Raw genomic sequence first — 23,126 nt, forward strand, 5'->3', positions numbered from 1 at the left:
GATGTGTGTTCATGTTTGTAAGTTAGAAAAGAAGGAGACTTTAGAAGGAAAGTTAATGTGGGTTGTTGTTTGTAGTCTGCAGGTTTTTTATTGTGTAGCAGGATGCTATCAGGCTCAGTTTGACGTCTGATCTGCCAATGATAGAGTATCATGTTATTGCTTTATGCAAGATGTGACTGGCTGTATGGAAACAGGGTCTCCATCTACATCAACACATATTGAGCCTCATGCAAGAACAACTCCTACAAACAGATTTGTTCTTAAGATGCACATACAAATGATATAAAAACATTTGTAGCATTCATCACTTTTTGCATACTCAGAATTTTGAGGTACAAACAAAATTTACAAGTTCAGATCTGTCATACGTGTCATTAATAGATCAGCTCTGCCTTTCTTCACATGGGAGAAACACTTACAATTGTAATGTCCTAATCTGAATTAATTTGGAGTTTAAATATCATACTGAAATGAGCAAAAACTAAATGTATAACTAAAACAAACAAAATTAATATTCTGTTTTCAATGTTATGATCATGCCAATTTGCTGAAAGGTTTTTTAGATTTTAGGATTTTTATTGGCATATTTTGGCGCAGCAACTTCTCTCTGCAGGTTTCTGTCCAGTATCATCTTGTGTTGCAGCTGACAGTGTAACATCACCTGTAGACTATAATATTGTCTGGTCTAACATCTCTCTCTTGACTGCCTCCTATCACAGACTGGTTTGCTTTAGAAAGACGTTTTTTAGCATCTAACTTCATGTGTCAAAGCAGCTGTTTCTGTCACAGTGCAGAGCTGCTCTGATGTCATGCCGTTGGTAGCTGGATTCATATTATCTATTTGTTTTGGGTCTCCTACTACTGACACACCTATATTGGTTTTGTTTATCTACTGATTCTGATAGCAGGACTTGAAGCTGCGTGGTGTTTTTACTCTTTGGGAACATTTTTTTAAATGAAACTCTCCCACAAACAGAGCAGAACATGGAGCTATATATGGCAATTCTAAGGGCATGAATTATGCTAATGGTCACATCTTACGAATGTGCACCTACTCAAGAACCAGTTGCATTCATCAGGCTGAAACGAGCAATTTACGACAAGTTCAGGCAGATAGGAGAGTTTGTTTAATCTGACTTCGAACACATGTACAAGCAAATCTCACAGAAAAAAGTAAGAGAGTTTTAGGATAAAAATACAAAAATGTTCTTGCATGAGGCCCAATGTGTTTACAATATGACTAATAACTGACTTATTGTGGACTGTTATTGTTCTTATCATAGTTCTTATTGTGGCTGTCAACATGCACTACTTATATCATTGCACTGTCAGAATGTGTGCATTAGTTTAGATATATGCAGATTTGTTGTGGTGTAAATGAATACTGTATATTCTATGTATGATTAACCTTGAGAGTGTATTATAATCATTTGTATACTGTATATGGTGTGTATGCATGTGTGTATGTGTGCTGTGGGCTCATAGTATTCTGAAAATGTTATTGTGATTTTAAGATGATCTCTTGGGAGATTAGCCTTGAGCTAAAAGAGATCCAATATAAAGAAATGAACAAAAATAAAAAACTTATTTGTTCAAATTTATACAACACTACACACAAGAAATTTACAGAGCAGTTATGTATGCTGTAGAAGACAAAAAACTATTTAATTTGTTGGACTTTAAAGTTGTTCAGAGAGAAGGTTCATGTTCATTACAGTGTTGAAAAGCTCCAACTGTCATCTGGTAATTATTTATGTGAGAGATGAACTCGACAAAGTTTATTTTACCATCCATCACTAAAGCAGCTGTTGCATAGTTTTAGACTACAAGCAATATGATCACAAAATGGTTCACTGTCATGGTAGCTCCAACTTTGGGTTGAATTGTTTGTAATATTGTTTTTTTTTATATTTCATTTTATATAGATTCAGAGCAGAGATCAACAGAGGCAACACTCACCAACCAGATGGATGAACTTCTCCAACAATAGTGTGTTTCCATTTTCTCATATGAAATAACTTACCTCTCCAAAGGGCTGATCCTGTTACCAACTGAAAATTGTAAATATTAATGTAATACTACGGACATAATTGCTTACCTTTTCCATAATGACATCTTTTTTGCGATCAGCTTGGAAGTCAGTTTCATCAGTTTTTTCAGGATCAAAATCAGATGTTGCTGGAGAAACAGAGCCCATCAAGAAGTTTTCTGATTCAAATCCTCCCATTTCACAACCAAATAATTGTATTTCTGAGACTCCTGAATGCAATAAAGGGCTTGCTGTTTATGTTAAAGAAAAAAGCACACTGCTAGAATCCAATACAGGGCCTCTTCCTGTTTATACAATTCCCCTTGAAGAGGAGCAAATCAATGTTCCTGGGTGCAAGCGTTTCAGTTTTGGGAAAGAGTCCACTAAACGTAATCGTACCATAATGGTTCTCGGAGCAACTGGGGCTGGGAAGTCAACTCTGATCCATGGAATGATCAATCACATTTTAGGTGTTGAATGGAAGGATTCATTTCGGTTTAAGTTAGTTGATGAGGGTCAGTCAAAATCACAAGCTCACAGTCAGACTTCTGAAGTTACAGCATACAAAATCAACCACCAGGAAGGCTTTAAGATCGATCACTCTCTGACTATTGTGGACACTCCAGGCTTTGGAGATACAAGAGGCATAGAAAGAGACAAAGAGATCACAGAGCAGCTACGTAATCTCTTCTCTGCTAAGCGTGGTGTCAGTGAAATTGATGCTGTCTGTTTTGTAGCTCAAGCTGCTTTAGCACGACTCACACCATCACAGAGGTATGTGTTTGATTCTGTGCTTTCAATCTTTGGCAAAGATGTGGCAGAAAACATCAGGGTTCTGGTGACATTCGCAGACGGCCAACGTCCACCAGTTCTAGAGGCAATCAATGCTTCAGGTGTCCCATGTCCTAAAACAAAAGAAGGGCTGCCAGTTCACTTCAAATTCAATAATTCAGCATTATTTGCAGACAACAAATCATCTGCAGCAAACAGCACAGATGGAGATGGTGAAGATGGAGGCTTTGATGAGATGTTTTGGAACATGGGGACAAAAAGTATGAAGAGGTTTTTTGTTGCTCTGAATGTCATACAAACCAAAAGCTTGACAATGACGAAGGAGGTCCTCAGAGAAAGAGAGCAGCTCGAGAATTCAGTTGAAAATTTGCAGAAGCAGGTAAAACTTGGGTTAGCCAAGCTTGAAGAGATAAAAGAGACGACTGAAAAGCTGAAAGAGCATGAGGCAGAGATCAGCAGAAATGAGAATTTTGAGTTCGAAGTCACCGTCACAAAGCCTGTTCAAGTAGATATTTCTGGTTCTGGAATTTATCTCACCAATTGTCAGCAGTGTCACCATACCTGCCACGATAATTGTAGCTATGCAAATGATGAAGATAAAATACGCTGCTGTGCAATGGGACAAGATGGATACTGTAAAGTGTGCCCTAGCAAATGTTATTGGAATGTACATTTTAATCAGAAGTACAAATGGGACTATGAGGAGGTTAAAGAAAAGCGAACAGTGAAAGATCTGAGAGAAAAGTACCTAAAAGCTGCAGAAGCTAAGACACCTGTTCAGGCTTTGATTGAAAAATTGAAGACTGAATATGATCATGTGCAGTCGGAGGTGGAGAAACTGATAAAAGGGTCTGCAAAGTGTTTAAACAGACTCAGAAAGATAGCCCTGAAGCCAAATCCTCTCTCCACTCCAGAGTACATTGACATGCTTATTGAGGGAGAGAAATCTGAGGCCAAGTTAGGATGGAAGCAACGAGTTCAGTCCCTGATGGCCATGAAAGAAAAAGCAGAGTACATGGCTAAATTAGAGAGAGGAGAGACAATGCTCCAGAGTCCACCCACTGACCGGGTGAATCAAGGTCAGTCCAATTCCAACAAAGACAAGGCAGAGACCAATACAAACCAAGACAAAGCACAGACCAATACAAACCAAGACAAGACAGAGACCGATACCAACCGAGACAAGTCAGAGACCGATACCAACCCAGACAAGTCAGAGACCGATACCAACCCAGACAAGACAGAGACCGATTCCAACCCAGACAAGACAGAGACCGATTCCAACCCAGACAAGACAGAAACCGATACCAACCAAGATGAAACTGAGCCTGATACCAACCAAGATGAAACTGAGCCTGATTTTGACATCGACCAAAATAAGACTAAGCCTCATTCTGACATAGATTCTAATATGAATGAAGGCCAAGACAGTGAGCTTGATACTAACTCAGATAAGACCAATTCAGATACCAACAAAGACTTAAACAGGGCTGATACTGTTAGTGAGCAAACCTAAGAGCAAAGCTAAATCACTGCCAACCAAAAAAGACCAATACCTACCAAAAACGGGACCTAGGGTCATATTTTTGTTCCAGAAAAAATGTGCGATGTCGATTTTGTGAGTGAGTTGGGTTTTTTTGCAACTGCACTCATTTGGGGGTTCCCTATCTCTGCACGACCCTGCTTGTGCTTCGGCAGGTGCACTGAGCACGGGTTTCTTTTTTGAAAATGAAAGCGCAAAGACTAATTTTAATGCCTTTAAGTTGATAAGGGTTTAACACAGATCAATCCAAAGTTACCAACACCTTTTTATATATAAATAGTGTTGCCTATTTCATCTCCTCCATAATTAATTGACCATCAAAATACAACTTTTAATGTGATTAAGACCAAGGCTATAATGGGCATGGTTATTGACTGACCAATACAATTATGTCATCTACATGTCTGAACATTTTGCTGGAACATAAATGCTGATGTTCCTCTTGTAGAATGTAAGATCTTTTTCTTTTAAATACCTGTAGCCATCAAACAGCAAACAGAAATGATACATGCACTCCTGTGCATAATTTACACATAAACAATCACTGCACCTGTAAGTGACATGGCACCGAGATATGAAAAAGGTCCTTGACATTCTTTCTTTTTGCACACCACACTGGTAACTGTTCCACACCAATTCTAAGTTTATATGGTGAAATCACTGGAGTCCTGATCTCCATCAAAGCAGTCAGGATTTTTTTTATTTCATGCTAAATTCTAAACACCATTTCTTTTGGACAATTACATTTTTTCTGTCATATCAGGAGGATTTTTATGGTGAGTTTTCTGCTTTGATGCTTATAACCGGAGAACTGCAGGTCTGCTGCAACTCTCAGATCTTTTAAATCAAGGCTGAAGACTTTTCTGTTTGCCACTACCTTTTATAAAATCAAATTTGAGGCCTTTGATTCATTTCTTGCGTTGCACTGTAACGTTTATTCTCCTATTTTATCTGTCTTATGCTATTTTAGCTCATTTTTATTCTTCTATTCTCTTATCTCTTTAATAGTATTCTTTATTGTATTTGGATGTGGTATTTTGTGGTGTGTTCAGTGTCTTAATGCTTTTAATATTCTATGTAAAGCATTTTAAATTGCCTTGTTGAAGTGTGCTACACAAATAAACTTGCCTTGCTTTTCATGTCATTGTGTCTCACATGTCAATGCTGTGAGCAGGGGCTTTTTTGAGAAACTTAAGTTGATTTAAATAAAGAAAGTGACCTTTGATGAGTACTGAATTAAAGTTTAATGTCATGTAATAAAGTGGCTCTGGCTGAATTATGGAGAAATGATTTAATGATAAACAATAAAATTCAACTTTTATTACTGCGATGAGTCAGCAGCTCTAATAAATCCACACCCCAAAAAATATTAAGTATTTTCTATTTTTTTATTATTATTACTTTAGAAGTTTTTGTATCTTACACTGAACACAGTTTATATTGTTCAATACGTTTCTTTTGTCTTTTATATTTTTTATAATTATTTTCTCTGAAACTCGAAAAAACATGGCTCTTACTGAATGATGGAGAAATTGTTAAATGATAAACAATAAATTACATTTCATATACTGCCATTAGTGTCATCTGTTGTCATTATTTGTTTTTCAAAAATATTCCAACATTGTTTAAGTTACAGTTTTAGACCAATCAGCAAATAACTTCTTCAAGTTTAAGTAATTAATAAAATTGCAGCAAAGATAACTAATAACTGAGGTGACTGTCAGTATATGAAAAACCATTTATATATATATATATATAGAGAGAGAGAGAGAGAGAGAGAGAGAGAGAGAGAGAGAGAGAGATGCCAAAGCATTACTTTAACAAATTTCCAGTATTGCTCAAAAATCACCTGATAAAAAAAAATCTTAATTTATATTCACCACATTGATTGAAATGGCTGCATTGTGTTAGAAATTGTGAATGATGGGATCTCTTAATGACTGTCACTAGTTGTGGAGGTTGTAATTACTGTGCTCCATCTGTTTGAATACATTACAAGTCCTCACAGTTCAAACTTTGTCCACAGGATGGCAGCAGAACACTGGCTGTAATCTGAATGAGGTGGCGAGTTGAACTATGGAATTTCTAAATCTGTTGGTCATGTATGGAAATGGGAAATTATTAACTTACAAGTCTCCAATAATATATTATATGACCTTTAGCAAATTCTCTCACAAAGTGAACATTTAAACTGCAAAACTCTTTTTAAGGCAATATACAATGTAAATTGTCTCAACTCCGACAAACTGAAATTCAACCAACTTATGGTGTTACGTTTGAAGCCACATATTCCCATTTAGCAAACTCAAGCTACAGAAATGAGCATATCAGCTTGTATAACCCAGTCCAATCACTCACTCTGGATTTATAATGGAGTCACAAATTACGTGAGCTGCACTTACTCTCAGACAATGAAAGCAAAGTTAACAATTAAAGCTGCAAGCAGTGTTGGTCGGGACCTCGCACTATGGCCCGTCAGGATCAGATCATTTTGCTTTTTAAAAATGAGGGATATTTCTTACAAGTGTGGTGTGCTTTTATTTTGAAAGTTTGATTGACAGGATGAAAATGTTCTGCAGGGTAAGACATGTCTGTTTTACTCACACCTGTGGCATCAAAATCATGCAAGTTTTGGGCCCATTCACTTGAATTTCACTTAGTAAATTGAAAACTCTTGATGAGTTTGTGTGTAAAACAAATTATTTTCCTAATTTTCATCAAGTCTATTTTTAGAAAAGTAAAGACTTTTAACCCAAATGACCTGGTCAAAGTTTGATTAACATGTGTACTGTCAGGTGTGTAGAGACAATAAGTAACTGCAGCTGGACACAGAAAAATACTCATATATTTGAATGGAGAGTGTGAGTGAACCCACACCTTCCTTTTTGAACATTTACTGCTTCCACATAGTTTTAGATACAAACTTAATTTGAACTTTAAATGAGTCACGAGACTTTGACCTACAAATCTTGAATTTACATGTTTTTTTCTGTCTTTTATTGTTTTTGAGATATTAGAGTGTGAGTTTTAAAGTCTTTTCTTGCTCCTCCTGTGATTTTATAATGAGTGTGTATTGCAGAATGTTTCACAGCACTGAAGGAGTGACATCACCAGGAGCAGTTGGAGAGGAGGATTTTAGAGAACACTTCTTGTGAAATCTCCTTATAAATCCCATTACTTTGGCCAAATCTTACATTAAAAATTATATTTTTAGTAGGAAATTTCATTGAGAATCCATTGATACAGGTTTGAAAGTGGTCAGACTTATAGTTTAGACATCAGAAGCCTCTGTTTGACACAAAGTTCATGCCCATAGATTGCTTCCCCATTGGTTTACACTGTAAGGGTGATGTGGCACTGCAACTTTCAGGGCTTATTAAATCCAAACCGTTCGAGTAATTACAAAGTTTTTAACAACTTTTTTTCAGCATAGTGTCATAAGTCACCTATTAAAGTTTGAAGCTGATACCAGTGACGCACTTGTTTGTTCGGGGGCCAAAATTGGGGCAAAGTCATATTTTGAAAGGCTAATTGCGGACTTCCTGTTGGACTAAGGTCAGGGGTGTCAGTGTATGATTTGTAGGTCTTGATGAGACAAATAATCGAGTTTTGGTTTGATCTCTCTACGATATTCCTGTGTAAAACAGTAGTCCTCTGCCTTTTGGGCTCGGTCCCTAATAATACAGAGATATATATCTGGACAAAAACATGAATATACATCTATATAGAACACACACACAAACATTATAAGAATGTGAATGTGAATCCTAAAGAAGCAGGTTTTTAAATGTTTTTTTTTTTTAAATGCTGACACAGATGTGGACAGTCTGATCTCTACAGGAAGTGAACGCCAGAGTTTGGGGGTCCTGACAGTAAAAGTCTGATCCCCTCTCATCACAAAACTGGACCTGGGAACAGTGAGAAGTAACTGGTGAGATGATCAAAGACGACGCTCAGGCTCAGAGGATGTTACAAGGTGTGAAGAGCTTCCACATTCACACAGACGACCTTCATCTGTCCACCGTGATGAACACAAACATCTCTGCTTTCACTGGCAGTGGAAATGAGCAAAGAAGCAGGAAGGAAACACCTGCAGGCTGCATCCTCTGAAAGAGCTGCAGCTTCAAAATGAGGTACGCCTGAGGTTCACGTAACCTTCAGTATAAATCCTGGATGATAACACTGAATCGCCGGCCAGCAGTGAAAATACAAATTATGTCTTAAAAAAATAAAAAATAAAATAATAAAATAGCACACAAACTAAAAAACTTTGCACAAAAAACTGGCCAAACATAATTGTATTGATTGTGTTTGTTCTGGAATTTGTTTGTATCTCAGGAGGTTCTTTCCAGATGTTCCTTCTGTCCCTGGAGCTGGACAGCAGTGAATGATGGACCAAAGCGCATTTGAGCATTTGAACCTGCAGGGAGATCAAATGTTTAATCTTGGTGACAACACTGTGTTTTGATCATGAAGGGAACTACAGCAGGTGGATACAATAATCTAACAGCACTGTGGTAAATACTCACAATTCATGATTTTAGATGTTTTTCATTGAAAATGATCAGAGTTGCTGATTCGGCCTGATGGTCATTTTTTAGGCTTCAGTTTGTGGTTGTTAAACTAACATCGTGTCAAAAGGGATCATCAGACCCCAACTGAAAATGACAACAAGAGGAAGTTTAAAGAAATAATTTTGAGCACATACACACTCCGACGTGCAGACCAAAGTTAGATTCAGTACAGGTTTGAAAATTAAACATGTTGCATGACTCTTCATAGACATAACATGCTTTATTCTCCAGACGGTTTGTGCTATCTTGCCTCCATCGGGATGTTTTGTTGTTTTCTTTCCTTCTAATTCTCAAAAAACACAATATTTCATCTTAATCTATTATAAAAATGACAACAGAAAGATGAAGGCAAGAAGTTTGGGGAATAAAGCAAAGTGTGTTTAAAGTGAGTTGTATCATGTAGTATAAAAAAGTACTAAAAGTTTGACTGAATCCATGATGTGACATTTATATGTTTATAAAATATCTAGCTGTTTTATCAAACATGATGTTAAAATGCAGAAAAAAAACATCACTGTCAATGTTTAAAAAAGTGAAATTTTGTTGCAGCTGAGCAACGGTGTTTTCACAATTTCAAATGCTCAAATGTAAAGTGTATTTGCAGCTTGTTACTCAACTCTTATTTTTTGAAAATGCAGCCCCACAATTACACTTCAGATCAGACCAAATTAATTACAAAAGGTTGTACTGTGTTATATTTTGGCAAATGTCTTGTACATTTTTCTGTAAAAACAATAATTGTTTTTTTCATACAAAATATGTTTTTATTTGGCAAATTAAGGTGTTTTGTTGTCACTACCTCTTGAATCATTTTCACCAGTTGTAAAACGACCACCCAGCCTCAATCAAAAGTACACCTTCACCAACACTGACTACTTAAACACCACAATTACTTGGTGCAACAGTTGGTAACAAAGTGACCATCGAGTCCAGTCACCACCTCAAACTGTTTCCAAAAGAAGAGAAATTCACCAAACTGATTTTTTGCTGCCGAGCTCTTTAAACAGTGTTTCTGTTATTTTGTCCACCCTTTGCACCTCTGTATTGAATCACTGACTGCAGTATCCTTCAGGCAGCTTTGATGTTGACTCATTGTGCTCTCTGACATTCCTGAACACAAATAAACTTGGTCACCTTCCCAGAACCTGCCCGATGATCATTTATCCAAACTTGTTCTGTAAGAAGCAAAAAACCACAATATCAAGATTTCAAGTGTGTCTTAAAACATCAGTCAGGTGTCCATATGAACAGTGAAAGAGGTTTTCCTCGTTGTGATCATTCCTCCTGTTCATACTGGATATTAAAAGATCCTTCAAATGTGCTTTCAATGTAGGTGATGGAGGCCAAAATCCACAGTGTGTCCACACAGTCATTTAAAAGTTGATATGAAGCTTATATTCAGCTTCAGCAGTCTGAGTTAGTCATATCAAGTGGATATCTGACATATTTACAGTCTTTTTAGCATCAAATTCCTTCCTTGTGTTTCCTCAGACAGTGTTTCCCTGTTGAGCTGCAGGTGGAAGTATAGTAACAAAAAGAGGAACTTTGGCACTAAAAAGACTGCAATGTTGAAAGATATCTACTTGATTTGACTCATTTGGATGCTGAAGCTTCATATTAGCTTCAGATAAACTTTTAAATACATTTAAGCACAGAAGGAGGACTGTGGATTTTGTCCCCCATCACTTCCATTGTAAGTGCATTATTAAGGGATCTTCTAATGGTCAGTATGAACAGGAGGAATGATTACAGCAAGATAAAAATGTTTCACTGTTCATTTGGTCTCCTGACTGTTGTTTTAAGACACACTAGAAAGACACAAAAAAATTGTGAATCTGTCTTAGTTACTACAAGGTGTTCATGTGTGTATCTGTCCTTAAAGCAGAGTGAGGAGATGTGTCACTATTTGTGACCATCTTTGTTTGACTGAGGAAAAAAGAACCAATAACTTGAAAAAACATCTTATTGTGCTGCAGATGTTATAATTCTTGAGCCAGATGGACAGAAAAGTATTTAAGTTTTTGAGAAAGCACCTGTAAGTTATCTCTTAGAGAAAAAAAAAGTTTGTGTCTTCAGACACATTTAGCCCCTCTGAGAGGCGAAGAAGTCACATGTTTTATTTCAGTTAAAGGACCAACACAACAGTGAAAAAATACTACAAGTATTAATGTAAAAGTGTATTTTCTAGAGCACTGAAACAATATGAAGCAATTGTGTTGAAAATGTTTCAGTTTTGCAGCATTTGATGTAGTAAAATGGCGAAATCTGCTGAACAACTCTTGGTGTTGCTTTTGTATGGATGGCTTAAATCTGAGACCATGATCATGAACAGTCAGAATACAGGTGGTCTTACTGCTTTCATTATTAATCTTTTGTTCAATGTGGTCTACACTATAAAAACTGATCACTTTTTAAAAAAGATTCTCCAGATGTTTTTAAATACTGAGAAACATATCCTGTATTCAAAACCAGCCCAATACCTCTCTGATAAAAGTGTTACGTGTTCAGAGTGTCATGGAAACATATTTCATTGAAACATGTGTCCCCATCGTAACTACAAGTTAGATGTGGATTTGAATCCTACTTACAAGTTTGAAACTGGTAATTACAGTAACTCGGAACTCACAGTACGGTGACGTAATTATGAAGCCAACTGTATAGGTTGTATCACCTTCAAAGAAACTGATTAGAGAAGTTGAATGTCCCAACCTCTCTCTTTAGAGACCCTCTATTTTCTTAAAAAGAACTTGTCAAGTCTGTAAGTATGAAGACACAAAAACACCTGTGCGTTATCTTTTTTCTTTTTGCTTTACAGCTTATAAAATTAAGCTTGCAAGCATATAACTGAATGCACAGTAACTGTACAAGCAAGAACCTAAATATGCAGACTTAAAAGTATTTCAACAACACAAATAGCAATAATAACATTCAACAGGTCTAAAATAGTTGCACTTGTGCTATGTGAAAGTTTAACTTATATGAAAAAGAAAGAGGGAGAGAAAATAACACATAACCAACAAAACTGATTTATTATCACATCTCAGTCACATAACAATTCAATCTATTACTGACATCTTAATAGTCAAATTTCATTGTGATTATTTACATGTCATTTCTAGTACTGAAGGTACAATTGGGCAACAAAAAGCAATAAAAGAGACAAATACCCCAAAATGCGTCACAAGTTAAAATATAGGACAATCATAAACGCTGTAATATCTTTCAATCAGTGTATTCTCCTGTATGATAGAGTGTAGTTAAAACAGCACTGTGTGATTTCAGTTATGCTATGATTTTCAGTTTATTACGTTTCTAAGGGAAACCTTGACATAACATAGCATACTGTAGTAGCAGTTTATGTTTTTGAACAAAGTTTCGGAGATGAGCAATGCCCAAAACAACAAACAAAAGCTTTCTAAGCCCAAACCCTAAACTTCCCTACAAAAACCCAAAATTGAAATAAATGACAAAGCTCTAACCTCCTAACTGAAAACATGAGAAAAATGATTGCAAAAGAAAAGGGCTTCTCACTCCTACCAACTGCTACTACTAGTTTGAAATACTTACATTTCACAATGAATTAGTCCATGAAATTCATTATTTTCAATTTTCAGACCCCCCCTCCCCCCACCCCCACCCCCACCCCCACCCCCAAAACAACCCAACTTATTACAGTATAAGTTTACAAGAAGCTCCTAGTCTGAACACCCATGCTGCTTCTACTTACAATCACTCACAATAAACACAAATCCAAACTGCTGAGGAACGGCCTCCATTGTTGGAAGTGGAAGAGGGGAAGGGGAGGTTGTTATCAGCTGTCCCTCATCAGCAATCCCTTCAAATGATCCAATCATAGGAAACCACCTGCATTACAACCTCACAATGCTGCTAACATGGCTGCAGACTTTTTGTCTTGTTTTTCCCTAAAATCCAAAGAAATTTGTAACTTTATTCAGGAAACCTTCCTTTTCTTGCCTCTTCTGTTTTTCTTCAGACAATTCCTCCTCTGTTTTTGTAAGCGTACCTCGTTTGGCTACTTTGGAGATGATTTTTGCCTTGTCCTTCATTGCCTCCAGAGACTGAATTCGGGCCTGGTAACCCTCTTTGGCCTCTAACTTTTCCCCTTCAATCAGCATGTCAATGTACTCTGGAGTGGTCAGAGGATTGGGCCTGAGGGCGATCTCTTGCAGACGAGTTATACATTGAGCTGACTGATCCATGAGGGTCACTATCCTCTCTTGAAGGCGAACAATCTCTTCTTCTTGCCTCTCAATCAAGTCTTGAATAGTCAACTTTTCTTTTGTAGCTTTTTCATACTTTTCTTTTAACTCCTGCAGTGTCTGCTTCTCTTTTACTTTAACATACTCCCACTTGTATGTCTGGTTGAAATGCACACTCCAAATGCATTTTCCAGGGCAGACAGTGCACATCCCTGCCCCATCCATTGATGCGCAGCCACATTTTTCATTATCATTTGCTATTGCACATGGGTAGTGGCATGTTACTAAACATTTCTGGCAGTTGGTAATGAACTCTCCTTTCTTTGTGAGCTGTTTTTTGACTGGCTTAATGATATCCACCTCAATCTTGAAGTTTTCATTTGAAGTCATGACTGTTTCATGCTCTTTAATTTTTTCTTTTGTTGTCTTAATTTCTTCAAGCTTTGCTAATCCAGCTTTAACTTGCGGTTGCAAACCTTCAACAGCCGTTTCAAGGTGCTTGCGTTCTTTCAGAACCTCCTGGGTCATTAGCAAGCTTTTGGTTGTCATTTTCCCCAAAGCAGTGAAGAACTTCTCCATACTTTTGGCACCCATATTCCAAAACATTTCATCAAACTTCTCATCATCCTCATCATGGGCCCTCTCACTGATGCATCTGTTGTCTGCAAACAATGCAGAGTTGTTGAATTTAAAGTGAACTGGAAGCCCTATGTCATTTTTTGGGCATGGAGCCCCAGAGACATTTATTGCTTCAAGAACCGGTGGCTGCTTGCCATCTGCGAAAGTCACCAGCATCTGAATGTTCTCGGCCACATCTTTGCCAAAAATGGAGAGCACCGAGTCAAACACATATCGTTGAGTTGCTGTTAGTCGTGCAAGAGAGGCCTGAGTAACAAAACACACTGCATCAATCTCACTGACTCCATTCACAGAGGTGAAAAGCCTCCGGATTTGCTCTGTGATCTCTTTGTCTCTTCTGACTCCTCTTGTATCCCCAAAGCCTGGAGTGTCCACAATGGTCAGAGAGAAGGGGGTTTGAAACCCCTCTTGGTGGTTGATTTTGTACACAGTGACTTCAGAGGTCTGGCTTTCAGCTTGTGATTTTGACTGATCCTCATCAATTAATTTAAATCTGAAATTGTCCTTCCACTCCACGCCAACAACATAGTTGATCATTCCATTGATGAGAGTGGACTTTCCTGATCCGGTTGCTCCAAGAAGCATTATGGTACGATTTTGTCTCATGCTTTCTTTGCCGAAATTATATCTCCGGCAACCATCTATGTCCATATCTTCCTCTGTCAGAGGCAGTTTGTAAAGTGAGGGGGATTCATAGTTTATACTCTTGCTAATATGTTTCAGGAATTCAGCGAGGCGTGCAAATTCACGTTTTGTTGTACAGACATTCACAGTGATGCTTTCTTTGCTTCTGCCTGCTACACCACAATCACACCGGACCCTGACAGCATATTTTGTCTCTGACTGAAGCCCTGAAATGATCACCTTTTCAGCTCCTGACATCATTTGGTTCCACTGAAGATCTTCATCTTTTACCCCTTTGTCTGTTTGGGCGTACTCCATGATGTAGCTCAAAATGTGGACGTCTTGTCCAATCTCTGCAGGTTTCTCCCAGCTAACTGATATCTCACTTGAGTTTGTTTCAACTTGAGGTTTTCCAGGAGGGCTGCAAGGTAAGGTTTTAATGGGACTGCTGACTTCACTGGCTGGCCCAACACCTACTGAGGTCACTGCTCTGCATCTGAATATATACCCTGTGTTAGGAGTCAGACCGCTCATGGTGACTTCTTCAGCTTTTGGTGCTGGTTTTTGTTGCCATCCATCCTCTCCACTGACACAGTACTCTACAGAGTAGGAGGTGATGTTCTCTGCTCCAAATCTTGGTGGACAAATCTTCAGTGTCACACTGTTGTAGGTTACATCACCTGCTGTCACTGTTTCAGGCTTTGAGGGCGGCTCAAAGTTCTCACTGACAGAAAAGCCGTCTTTATAAAGGTAAATGCTTGAACCTTTCTGTGTCTCATTTGTTAAACCTACTGTCAGGAACTTTATGTTCTCCTTCTCCTTGTTGGCCTCTGCAAAATCACTGAATAGCTTTGCTTTGTTCCTCATTGCATCAAGTACTTCATTTGAAAGGTACCATTGTTCCCTCTCTATGTCATGACAATGTAGATCTTGAGAGTATCCCGGTTTGGGTGTTTCTTTTAAGTAGTTTGTTAAAGCTGAGAGGTACGGTTCAGCACTTCCCAGTGAAGTGAAAACAAAACACACAGCATGTTCTGCACTGAGTATTTCCTCATGAAGATTTTGAGTTGGGATGATTTTGGTGTTTTTCATCATTTTGGTGTAAGATTTTAAGATGCAGATTTCCTTCTCTTTACAGTCCATCCACTCATGGAGGTTTTTGCTGTTGAAAGGAGAAGAATGTCTCTTCTTCAGGATCTCTGCGAGCACAGCCTCCTCTTCCCCTCCTCCCCGGATTGATGGAAGTTTCTTTGCCAAAGTTCGTTGGAATTCCAGCTTGAACTCAGAGCAAAATTCTTTAAAAGTTTTGAGTTTTTTACCAATTTGTGGGAACTGCTGTGCAGTGGTGGTTCTCATTGCGTCATTGCACCTCATTTCCAGCTCAGTGAAGTCCTCCAGGACACTTTGGGATTCCTGCACTAATCTTATGCTGATCTGACGTACAAGTTGTGCAGCAGAAGAATCTAAACTCACAAGTGGCAACAGCCAGACTTTCACTGGTACAGCATTTTCTCCATAGGCCCCCAGCAATTTTGGCAGGCTTTGGTAGACTTGTATGGCATCTTGAAAGGATGTTGGAGTTTTCTCCAGTAAAAAGTCTCCATGGAATTTGCAGGAGAACGTTTCAACATTTGCTTTGTCCTTGTCTTCCATCTTCAAGGAACCTTCCCCTTCTATTGCGAGGCAAGGGATTTTCTTGATCATCACCTTCAAGTTGCCCTGAATGTCTTGGTGATTTTCCTTTTCAGACACATCACGGTCAAACACAAAGAAGGCTTGTGCCCCATAAAGGATACCTGTGACAACATGTGTTGCTATTCCTTTATCAAAGACATACGGATGCTTGACATTGCCTCTTCCAAGATGGTTCATTGACAGCTCCTGGAACTTTGTAGTAGTTTTGTAGTTCAGTGTTACTCTGGCCTGATTTTTGGATGTCTTATGATCATTAAGGTATTTAGCTGATCCTTCAACCTCTACAAGTCCACCCAAGAAACTTGCTTTTAGAGATGCTTCAACTTTTAGTGCTGAGGATTTATCTTCAATTGATTCAGATGCAACAATCTCAAAGTCACTGTTAGGTTTTGGTCTTTCTCTCGTATCTTTTTCCAGATCACTGCAGTCCCATAGTGTCATGCCTAAAAAAAATAAGAGAATAAGTTAAACTGCTTTCCATTACATGATGGTAAGGATTGATAAAGTCTTTTAGATACAAATTCAGCATAGTGTTACTTCAGGCAGGCCACAAAGTCAAGAACAGCTCACAAACCGGCCTACATCAGCTGATAGCAGCTGATCTCAGTCAGCCCACATTAGCTGATTTTCTTCTATGCATTCAATTGGCAAATTTCATATATGGTTCCTTATTAAGCTGCTTCAGTCTGTCTAATCTTGCCCTGTGCAAGCCACTTGCAACTTGCCTCCACCCTAGCTCCTCCTTACAAGGGGTGCTTTTTGTTAAGCTAACTTATTACTTATCCTGACCCTGAAAATGATGTCAGACTTTCTCAAACTAAATAAGCAATATTTTATTCAAACATATTCTGCGGGCTACAGTTGTTGTAATTGCTCCTTAACATTGTTTCTGTTCTTTCAGTAATTAACTAATTTAAATTGTTTATTTGGATTTTAATCTGTGAGGGCAAGGGTAGGGAGCTCCCAGAAAAGAGTCATACCGCCAAATCTAATTACTGCAAATGACAATAAAAGTTTTTGTTGAAGTGGTCCTGATTGAAATAAGAGAAATGCTACAGCTGGAATTATGCTTCTCTGGGCTTCACGTTGGCAAACTTGTATAGGGGACAGTCAAATATGTTCATGTGGCTGTTTGTTTTATACTTGTATGTTGTACCTTTCCTGTGTTGTGCCTCATGGTTCCGTTTTGAATCCTATTATATTTGCTTTATATATGCTTCCCTTAAGTCAGGTTATCAGCAAATTTAGCGAAATTTCCTGTCATTGTTACGCTGACTATATTCAGCTCTATGTCTCTTTTAAGCGTGATAACCTCAACAAACTGTCTGTGCACAATTGTCTGACTGCCATTAAGGACTGGATGTCAAACAACTTCTTACAGCATAATACTGACAAGATAGAGGTTCTTCTCATTGTGCTCAGTCTAACTTTAGTAATCTTGGTGTTATATTTGACCAGGTGATGCATTTTGATCTGCAGATTAAATCAATGACCCGTACATGTTTTTTCCACCTATGAAATACCGTAAAACTCAAGTCCGTCATGTCACAACCAGAGCACGAAATGATTATTCACACTTTCATATCATCCCGGCTGGACTGTTGTAATTCCATCTTCACTTGTCTCAGCAAGTCATCTCTGAACCGTTTACAATAATGCTGCTGCAAGACTGTTAACCAGGTCCAAAGGGCGAAGACCCTATTGTTTTTCGTGTGTTTGTTTCTCTATTATTATTCTTTATTAATGCGCCACTTTAACTCTAAATTTGACCCCCTAAACATGCTCAAAAACTCACCAAATTTGGCACGCACATCAGGTCTGGTGAAAAATTTGATAAAATGTAAAAATTAACCCCCGAAGTGCCAAAATGTGCTCGAGAGCACCACCTATGTATCTAAAACGGCCGCCACGGCCCGTAGGAATGTCGTAGAGAGATCGAACCAAAACTCAATTATTCGTCTCATCAAGACCAACAAATCATACACTGACACCCCTGACCTAAATCCAACAGGAAGTCCGCAATCTCAATTTCAAAATATGATTTTGTGCCAATTTTGGACCTTGAATAAACGCTATCTCCTCCTAGGGCATTAATGGTATCGGCTTCAAACTTTGATACTTAACTTATCACACTGTGTTGAGCAAAAGTTATTAAAAACTTTGTAATAACTCGAACGGTTTAGATTTAGTAAGCCCCGAAAGTTGGAGTGTGACATTACACCTTACAATGTAAACCAATGGGGAGGCAATCTCTGGGCATGGACTTTGTGCCAAACTGGGGCATCTGGTGTCTAAACTATAAGTCCGACCACTTTCAAACCTGTATCAATGGATTCGCGACGAAAATTCCTACAAAAAATGTGATTTTTATGTAGGATTTGGCCAAAGTTATGGGATTTATGAGGAGTGACATCACCAGGAGCAGTTGGAGAGGAGGATTTTAGAGAACACTTCTTGTGAAATCTCCTTATAAATCCCATTACTTTGGCCAAATCTTACATTAAAAATTATATTTTTAGTAGGAAATTTCATTGAGAATCCATTGATACAGGTTTGAAAGTGGTCAGACTTATAGTTTAGACATCAGAAGCCTCTGTTTGACACAAAGTTCATGCCCATAGATTGCTTCCCCATTGGTTTACACTGTAAGGGTGATGTGGCACTGCAACTTTCAGGGCTTATTAAATCCAAACCGTTCGAGTAATTACAAAGTTTTTAACAACTTTTTTTCAGCATAGTGTCATAAGTCACCTATTAAAGTTTGAAGCTGATACCAGTGACGCACTTGTTTGTTCGGGGGCCAAAATTGGGGCAAAGTCATATTTTGAAAGGCTAATTGCGGACTTCCTGTTGGACTAAGGTCAGGGGTGTCAGTGTATGATTTGTAGGTCTTGATGAGACAAATAATCGAGTTTTGGTTTGATCTCTCTACGATATTCCTGTGTAAAACAGTAGTCCTCTGCCTTTTGGGCTCGGTCCCTAATAATACAGAGATATATATCTGGACAAAAACATGAATATACATCTATATAGAACACACACACAAACATTATAAGAATGTGAATGTGAATCCTAAAGAAGCAGGTTTTTAAATGTTTTTTTTTTTTAAATGCTGACACAGATGTGGACAGTCTGATCTCTACAGGAAGTGAACGCCAGAGTTTGGGGGTCCTGACAGTAAAAGTCTGATCCCCTCTCATCACAAAACTGGACCTGGGAACAGTGAGAAGTAACTGGTGAGATGATCAAAGACGACGCTCAGGCTCAGAGGATGTTACAAGGTGTGAAGAGCTTCCACATTCACACAGACGACCTTCATCTGTCCACCGTGATGAACACAAACATCTCTGCTTTCACTGGCAGTGGAAATGAGCAAAGAAGCAGGAAGGAAACACCTGCAGGCTGCATCCTCTGAAAGAGCTGCAGCTTCAAAATGAGGTACGCCTGAGGTTCACGTAACCTTCAGTATAAATCCTGGATGATAACACTGAATCGCCGGCCAGCAGTGAAAATACAAATTATGTCTTAAAAAAATAAAAAATAAAATAATAAAATAGCACACAAACTAAAAAACTTTGCACAAAAAACTGGCCAAACATAATTGTATTGATTGTGTTTGTTCTGGAATTTGTTTGTATCTCAGGAGGTTCTTTCCAGATGTTCCTTCTGTCCCTGGAGCTGGACAGCAGTGAATGATGGACCAAAGCGCATTTGAGCATTTGAACCTGCAGGGAGATCAAATGTTTAATCTTGGTGACAACACTGTGTTTTGATCATGAAGGGAACTACAGCAGGTGGATACAATAATCTAACAGCACTGTGGTAAATACTCACAATTCATGATTTTAGATGTTTTTCATTGAAAATGATCAGAGTTGCTGATTCGGCCTGATGGTCATTTTTTAGGCTTCAGTTTGTGGTTGTTAAACTAACATCGTGTCAAAAGGGATCATCAGACCCCAACTGAAAATGACAACAAGAGGAAGTTTAAAGAAATAATTTTGAGCACATACACACTCCGACGTGCAGACCAAAGTTAGATTCAGTACAGGTTTGAAAATTAAACATGTTGCATGACTCTTCATAGACATAACATGCTTTATTCTCCAGACGGTTTGTGCTATCTTGCCTCCATCGGGATGTTTTGTTGTTTTCTTTCCTTCTAATTCTCAAAAAACACAATATTTCATCTTAATCTATTATAAAAATGACAACAGAAAGATGAAGGCAAGAAGTTTGGGGAATAAAGCAAAGTGTGTTTAAAGTGAGTTGTATCATGTAGTATAAAAAAGTACTAAAAGTTTGACTGAATCCATGATGTGACATTTATATGTTTATAAAATATCTAGCTGTTTTATCAAACATGATGTTAAAATGCAGAAAAAAAACATCACTGTCAATGTTTAAAAAAGTGAAATTTTGTTGCAGCTGAGCAACGGTGTTTTCACAATTTCAAATGCTCAAATGTAAAGTGTATTTGCAGCTTGTTACTCAACTCTTATTTTTTGAAAATGCAGCCCCACAATTACACTTCAGATCAGACCAAATTAATTACAAAAGGTTGTACTGTGTTATATTTTGGCAAATGTCTTGTACATTTTTCTGTAAAAACAATAATTGTTTTTTTCATACAAAATATGTTTTTATTTGGCAAATTAAGGTGTTTTGTTGTCACTACCTCTTGAATCATTTTCACCAGTTGTAAAACGACCACCCAGCCTCAATCAAAAGTACACCTTCACCAACACTGACTACTTAAACACCACAATTACTTGGTGCAACAGTTGGTAACAAAGTGACCATCGAGTCCAGTCACCACCTCAAACTGTTTCCAAAAGAAGAGAAATTCACCAAACTGATTTTTTGCTGCCGAGCTCTTTAAACAGTGTTTCTGTTATTTTGTCCACCCTTTGCACCTCTGTATTGAATCACTGACTGCAGTATCCTTCAGGCAGCTTTGATGTTGACTCATTGTGCTCTCTGACATTCCTGAACACAAATAAACTTGGTCACCTTCCCAGAACCTGCCCGATGATCATTTATCCAAACTTGTTCTGTAAGAAGCAAAAAACCACAATATCAAGATTTCAAGTGTGTCTTAAAACATCAGTCAGGTGTCCATATGAACAGTGAAAGAGGTTTTCCTCGTTGTGATCATTCCTCCTGTTCATACTGGATATTAAAAGATCCTTCAAATGTGCTTTCAATGTAGGTGATGGAGGCCAAAATCCACAGTGTGTCCACACAGTCATTTAAAAGTTGATATGAAGCTTATATTCAGCTTCAGCAGTCTGAGTTAGTCATATCAAGTGGATATCTGACATATTTACAGTCTTTTTAGCATCAAATTCCTTCCTTGTGTTTCCTCAGACAGTGTTTCCCTGTTGAGCTGCAGGTGGAAGTATAGTAACAAAAAGAGGAACTTTGGCACTAAAAAGACTGCAATGTTGAAAGATATCTACTTGATTTGACTCATTTGGATGCTGAAGCTTCATATTAGCTTCAGATAAACTTTTAAATACATTTAAGCACAGAAGGAGGACTGTGGATTTTGTCCCCCATCACTTCCATTGTAAGTGCATTATTAAGGGATCTTCTAATGGTCAGTATGAACAGGAGGAATGATTACAGCAAGATAAAAATGTTTCACTGTTCATTTGGTCTCCTGACTGTTGTTTTAAGACACACTAGAAAGACACAAAAAAATTGTGAATCTGTCTTAGTTACTACAAGGTGTTCATGTGTGTATCTGTCCTTAAAGCAGAGTGAGGAGATGTGTCACTATTTGTGACCATCTTTGTTTGACTGAGGAAAAAAGAACCAATAACTTGAAAAAACATCTTATTGTGCTGCAGATGTTATAATTCTTGAGCCAGATGGACAGAAAAGTATTTAAGTTTTTGAGAAAGCACCTGTAAGTTATCTCTTAGAGAAAAAAAAAGTTTGTGTCTTCAGACACATTTAGCCCCTCTGAGAGGCGAAGAAGTCACATGTTTTATTTCAGTTAAAGGACCAACACAACAGTGAAAAAATACTACAAGTATTAATGTAAAAGTGTATTTTCTAGAGCACTGAAACAATATGAAGCAATTGTGTTGAAAATGTTTCAGTTTTGCAGCATTTGATGTAGTAAAATGGCGAAATCTGCTGAACAACTCTTGGTGTTGCTTTTGTATGGATGGCTTAAATCTGAGACCATGATCATGAACAGTCAGAATACAGGTGGTCTTACTGCTTTCATTATTAATCTTTTGTTCAATGTGGTCTACACTATAAAAACTGATCACTTTTTAAAAAAGATTCTCCAGATGTTTTTAAATACTGAGAAACATATCCTGTATTCAAAACCAGCCCAATACCTCTCTGATAAAAGTGTTACGTGTTCAGAGTGTCATGGAAACATATTTCATTGAAACATGTGTCCCCATCGTAACTACAAGTTAGATGTGGATTTGAATCCTACTTACAAGTTTGAAACTGGTAATTACAGTAACTCGGAACTCACAGTACGGTGACGTAATTATGAAGCCAACTGTATAGGTTGTATCACCTTCAAAGAAACTGATTAGAGAAGTTGAATGTCCCAACCTCTCTCTTTAGAGACCCTCTATTTTCTTAAAAAGAACTTGTCAAGTCTGTAAGTATGAAGACACAAAAACACCTGTGCGTTATCTTTTTTCTTTTTGCTTTACAGCTTATAAAATTAAGCTTGCAAGCATATAACTGAATGCACAGTAACTGTACAAGCAAGAACCTAAATATGCAGACTTAAAAGTATTTCAACAACACAAATAGCAATAATAACATTCAACAGGTCTAAAATAGTTGCACTTGTGCTATGTGAAAGTTTAACTTATATGAAAAAGAAAGAGGGAGAGAAAATAACACATAACCAACAAAACTGATTTATTATCACATCTCAGTCACATAACAATTCAATCTATTACTGACATCTTAATAGTCAAATTTCATTGTGATTATTTACATGTCATTTCTAGTACTGAAGGTAC

Source organism: Thunnus maccoyii, chromosome 12 (assembly GCF_910596095.1).
Source record: "Thunnus maccoyii chromosome 12, fThuMac1.1, whole genome shotgun sequence".
In the NCBI taxonomy this organism is placed as follows: Eukaryota; Metazoa; Chordata; class Actinopteri; order Scombriformes; family Scombridae; genus Thunnus; species Thunnus maccoyii.